The sequence below is a fragment of the Mercenaria mercenaria genome, unplaced genomic scaffold, assembly GCF_021730395.1.
Source record: "Mercenaria mercenaria strain notata unplaced genomic scaffold, MADL_Memer_1 contig_3828, whole genome shotgun sequence".
NCBI lineage: Eukaryota > Metazoa > Mollusca > Bivalvia > Venerida > Veneridae > Mercenaria > Mercenaria mercenaria.
The window spans coordinates 62,372-69,029 of NW_026462006.1; positions in this window are offsets into that span (position 1 = coordinate 62,372).

The window sequence follows — 6,658 nt, forward strand, 5'->3', positions numbered from 1 at the left end:
ATTTGGTCAGAAATAAATGGACAAAACTACCTACATGCAAAATTTTAAATCTTTATGTACAAAAATACCTATATGTACAACTTTATACCTGTAGGTATGAATTTTTAAAAATGCGTGCAGGTATGAAATTGTATGTGCATGTATTCAATTAATCCAAGACGTAAAATTTTATAGTTGCACGTACAAAAATATATATAATTATGTTTGTTAAAAATATATATACTAAACGAAACAACTAACCCGCTATTTGCTGTTTTTGCAAATCGTCTAATGTTTAGGAGCAGTTAGATCGATCTACAATTATCAACATGTCAATATTTCAATAGTATTAAATTACGCAAATTGGTTAACTTTCAAAAACATATTCAATGCTCGTTCACAATAGGGCATGGCAACGCTATTATTTACTTTTTGTTATTGCCTTCTCCCATAATGGTTTACACTAGTTTATAAATTTTAGATGTTTTAGTGTGTGTTGTTTTTTTTCAGATCTTTTTATAGATGGGTTCGTAAAATGAGCGAATTAATACGACAGCATAATTTGATTATTTTGATAAAATTATTGTTAAAACTGCTAGACAACATATTGTTCTAAGCGTAGACTATATTTCAAAATTGTGCGTTCAGTAATTTTCAAACTACTGGCAAGATAGCTTATGGCGGGTTAGGTGTTTTGTTCAGTATAGATTAATTGGCAACGTTTCAATGGGTCCATCTGTTATATTGACCTTTTACATTTTGAATCCATTGGTAAGGTTTTATTGAATTCGAAACTTGTAATATTGTATTTCGTTAGTACGGATAACTTTAAAGTAATATACATATTGCGCGTCTTTTGCTCAGTTGATATATGTGCGTGCATAATGTTTTTCTAAATTGAATATGTCTTTGTTGATTGTTTCTGTATTATATCTAGGTGTCTGTATCATATTTAGATTTGTCAAAATATGCAATATATTAGTCTTAAAATTTCTATGTTTAACATAACGCCTTGTCTAAATGGCTTGCATAGAGCGTATGAAACGGAAAACAATAATAATATACGATCATAATTGCTCGACTTTGATACTGTAGATTTTGCCACAATGGATCTTGCGTGCCTCGCTTGATTTGACCTTGCAAAGTCCACGGTAGCCGAAAACAAATATCTGAAGTTAGTGAAGTTTTCATGTGCGCTCTTTACAGAACTGTGTCGCATAATACATATTAGATTAAAGTACAATACAAAAGGTAAAAATGGATATGTTGCAGCCTGTTGATATTTACTTGTGAAGTCTTATGTTTGACATTATCTATATAGGTATACAACAAATGTATTTATTGAAATGTCAGTCTTCGAGTATGGGTACTGTTTACGTATTGTCGGCTACTGAATATGATATATAGAGAAGTGCATAGCAAGAGCTTCGCTTTCCCAGAATTTTCTTCAAGAGATATAAAAATATAATCAGAAAAGTTACTATTCAACATATGTCAAAGCAAAGTATATTGCCGTGTGAATATAATGCCTATAGTTCGACCATACGCATTGGGCCGCGGAGGAATGATACACTTTTTCAGTTGGGTTATATCGATATTCGGATAAATCTGTTAAGAGTAAGTTGATGTGTATGTTTTGTTTACCAAGAACTTGATTATATCGCTGGCACAATTGGTAATGCGTGACGATTACAGGTGCGAGTTCAAGTCCAGATTATGGCCTTATTTTTCTCTATATACATTGTTTTAACATTACTTTAGTCAAGAATCACTGAAGACTCTTTTTAAAAACCATTTTATATATCTTGATAATAATGTTCGACTTATTTTTCTTCATTTTCCCGATATTTCTTATATATTTTGCGAGCATCATCTCTATATTTGTAACGTGTTGAAGCAATTACATGGTAACTAACAAGCTAGTAATTTTGACTAGCTAATACATCATTAATTAATCAATTCAATATACTACTGCTTTTCTATTGCAATGTTTATTGATACAAACGAAAAGCAAGTTTGTTAGGCCTACACCATATCCTTTCGGTCAAGCATTCAGTTACATACATCAATAAATTACACCGTTTCTACTGAGTATTACACATATGTTCCTACCCTTTTTTGGTGTTTTACAAAACGAAAGTTGCACAGTTATACAAAACGAAAGTAGCAAGTTAGTAAGTTCTATGTCAGTTAGCGAAATTTCGTTCAGCATATCGCACGTTTTGTTGATTGGTGTATCGAGTTTCAGATTAGACCATGAAAATAAAATAGTGAAACCTTTGTAATGAGATTGTTATAGCGGAATTCCGCTAAACTGAGATTTTTGTTTATACATCACTTGACTTGGAAGCAGACGATACAGTTCTTCGGCAAGATGTTTTCCTGACTCGATAGCGTAATTTCACTAACGAACATTTAACATAGATTATATTTAACGAAATTGACAGATGAGAGGAACAGACTAGCGTAGCAATAGCATGCTGAAAACTTTGAGAATACCTGTATCTACCCCGCATTACGCTCAGGTGTGGAGCAAAGCAAACTTTATGAAACGTTATGAATCAATATTGAATGAACTAGATATTATTTTCAGCTATCTAAAGAGTTGATATTTGAAATTTTAATAAGCCGAAATTTTTAGGAGGTATTACATTCAGTACTAGGAACTATCATATTCCTTTTTTTAGATAACATAAGTAAGTAGAACCAGTAAAAGTCAGGAAAATAAATTTAAATTGCTTCTAAAACATTTGCTATGAATAAAGAATTAACAATGGCTTTTATTTCTAACTGTGATTAAGATATTGCACAGCTTCTCCCTGTACTTGGATGATTTGTTGTTTTTATATTATGATCCTTTTCCTTTCGGATTATGGAGATCGTCCGTTTCTTATTCGATAGAATTCCGCTTAAACCGGTGATAGGGCGCGTGGGTGTTCTACATTTCATTACCCTTATCATCGATTTTGTATATGAAGTGTAAACGTGGGCGAGATTTCTCCTAAATTAACACAAATGACTGCATTTGCATGAAAGATGACAAAAAGAATGCATAAAGTCCACATATAATGTATTTAACTTTATTAGATATACAAATTAAGTTTTTATATAAACATTGGATAAAAATATGCACTTTGTCATATTATCACTAAGGTCTAACAAGTAACACTGTTCATAAATCCCTTCTCCGCGGCTATTGAAATTCTACCGGTATTGTGTGTATGCAACCCATAATAAAAATAGGTAACAGTTAACAGCCACGTGTCAGGATTCCCATGCATTTTCAGTGACAATTTAAGGTTAAAAGGTAGGACTGGTGCAGGGACTTATTTTTTTTATCTATGAAGGCTGAATCATTATGTCGTCCTTTTTCAGTGACACAACAACAAATTTTTTATAATATCTCCGAACGCCGCCCCGTCGAATGCCACCTTCCATTCGTCGTTATGGTGCCCACCAAACCGGAGTGTCATTTTTGTATCAATTCTTTGCTATTAATGGAGTATCTAGAAATAGGAATGATAATCATCTCGTCTTGTCGCACAATTCTTCAGTCAGTGCTGAACTATACGGTATAATCGATATAGCGCCCCCTGAAATTTTGTCAAAGCGCCTCGCCGAGAGTAAATATAGCGCCCCGTCGAATATCCTATTTCCTCCCCCGAAATGTTCTTTGTATATTCCTGTGTGTCACAATGTGGGACACTTACTGTCCCCTCGTCTCTAAATTCTTCCGTTCGTACAGCAACATTATATAACGGCTACGAAATCACGAACCTATGAGATAAAGACATGGCCTTTTATGTAGTGATTAGAATTTGCGCTAGACACTACGTTTCATATAAGATTGTTCCATGTTTGGAACGGTTATAATCTGGAGAACATAGGATGGACAGATGAACACACGACTTTTAAGGCAACAACCTACTTGCCTCTGTGTTTTTATTGTCTGTCTCATTTGCCTCAGTCTTTTTTCTGCCTCAATATTGCCTTGACTGATAAGTTTGCCCCGGCCATTATACTTGGTCTCCATCTTTTCTTTTTCCATAACTAAATTTTAAAATAAACTGCCGTTCCAATTGAATCTAATCTCGGCTTAAACACCCCAGTGGTGGTTTTGCCACCGACCGTTTCAAGGCGGTGACCCACTGTGTTCCTGTTTTTGTTTTGTCATTGTGTGTTTATTTTGTGTATGTGTAAGTGTGATGTGCGTGTGTTGATCTTGTGCGCGTTTGTTGAGGTTGCGTTTTTGGAGAGTTGCTTTCCCTGGTGGATATTCTTCTTTGTTTTTTAGTGAGTATTCTTCAATTTTCATTTTCAAATAGGTTTGTTTTATAAGTTAATGAATTGACTAAACGTAAATCTACGGCTTCACAACTTTGTGAAGTATGCGAGGTATTTCATAATCATACTTCTCTTTGTACACTCTTATCAGATTGGTATTTTTGCTTTTTATGTGTCTAATATTTTCCAAGCAGCATCCAAAAATATACGCCAATCAAAGTTTACCCCAGGCGCATAGAGTAAACTATTTTAATATATTTATTGAAGAGAAACACTGTCCACTAAAGCCTTAAAATAAAAAGCCTGAAAAAAAAACACCAACAACGAGGGTGATTGGTTAGGGTCTGTGTTAACTTTGTGCATACGAGAAGCAGTAGAGAAATATCCGAAAATCTTCCTCTTTCTTTAAGCCCATTTGAATTTTCAAACTTTTTATTCTTCGCCCTTTTCAGATCTAGAAACAAATAAATGTTGCAGGGAGCATGGTATTGGCTGTGCGGAGTGTGAATTCTACTGTGGATAAGGCAGTATGGGAGGAAGCATTGTAATGCAAAAGCAAAACATTTTTATTGACTAGCCTGGGAAGCAACGTGTCGTTCGTTACTATCTTTTTAAGTAAGCTTATGTTTCAGATTAAGCATAATGAATCCACATTTCATCCCTTGTGACAATACAGTTCAAAACTTATATTCCTCACGCATTAATTTTGTCCCCAAATACGACCCCTTATCATCATCTCGTTTATAAATTTACAATAATGCTGATATTTCAGGTGAAACTGAATAGAAAAGTTCAAAATTTCAATTTGGTATCTGTAATGAATGACATTATTTGTAAGACAAACACATTGTGGATTTATTTAACGCTTTATTTAAAGCAATTCACAACTAATTTTCCTAGTATAATAAAACAAGTGCGATTTTGAACAAAACATTATAAGTTATATTGCAATTGTAGATGTAAGCGTATAACAAAAAGTAATTATTGGGTTCAACATCTGACCGAAAGGGTTTTGCTATTGTTTCATTATATTGAAAATGCGAACATTTTAAGACTATAATCAATCAATGAATTTTGACGAGAACTCGCGGTCAAAAGTAGCTTAATGCGTCTCCCATCAGGTTTTTCTGCGATCTTTTGAATTCTAATTTTTATTAAAATTTACTTTCCTGTTTTTTTTTTTTTTTTTTTTTTTTTTTAATCAGACAACAGTTGTCAAGAGCTCCACTCCCCCACCCCAACACACCCCAAAAATGTTGTACAAATAACGAGGCATTACATACGAATTATCGAGATTCCAGCAACTAAAAAGGTACTGTGGTTTACATTGCGACGTTCATTATTCTAATTTCATTTTTAAAGCTGTATCTTCGGATCATTTTCCAACAGTATTAAATATATATATATTTTTTTTGCATTTAATAGTGTTTAGATTACGATGTGATTGTATGCAATTACATGAACTGTCATCTTAATAAGAAACTATTTTCCAGCAGCAAAGCTCGATTCGGTATCATATCTCGTATATCTTTTGAAGATTACTTAAATCTTACTGACTGAATCTCATAATGATTACAAAATATGTTAACCTGGCATCTGTATACTATATCCGTGGACAACGCATTTGTTGATAATTTTATGACGATATAAACCAGTATAATATCATTTAAATTTTAAAAGGTTGACTGGTGAACAAATAATGCGCGTCTTAAGTTGCTATTATGATATGGATGACAGTTGTGAAATATTTACCAATTTGTAGGAGACCTGATAATGTTACCAAGATCCGCATTTGGCAGATATAAAATCCATATTCATGTTCATAAATGTGGCAGTTTACTAGAGATTCAACGTTCTATCACTCGCTGAACTAATAAACGTCATAAAAAATAGAAATCTTAAATTTGGTATGGCCTCTAAAGTGGTGTGTGTATCCGTCCTATTTTCTCCAGATTATAATCGTGCCATACATGGAGCAATCTTTAATGAAACGACGTTTTCTTGGCTCAAATCCAGGCCCCTATCTCAAAAGGTTTATGGGAGTGCACAAGGGACATGCCTGGTCCTATCAAGACAGTAGTTTTTTAACGCATTGACAAATCATCTGTGTTTATTTGGTAAAAGTGTTAGCCTGAATAAGACAGCTAGTGCCATACTAGGCCGACGTCTGTATCTCATATGTTCGTGATTTCGTAGCCGTTATGTTGGCGTTCGGACTGAATAATAGAAGGATGATCCCATCAAGTCATACCCCGGCATATACAAAGACAATTTCGGAGGGAGGAAATATGACGTTAAGCGGGCACTATATTGACGTTCGATGGGGCGCTTTGACGAAATTTCACGGGGTATCGTTACTGCCGCACTGACAGAAGTATTGTGGGACGAAAGGATC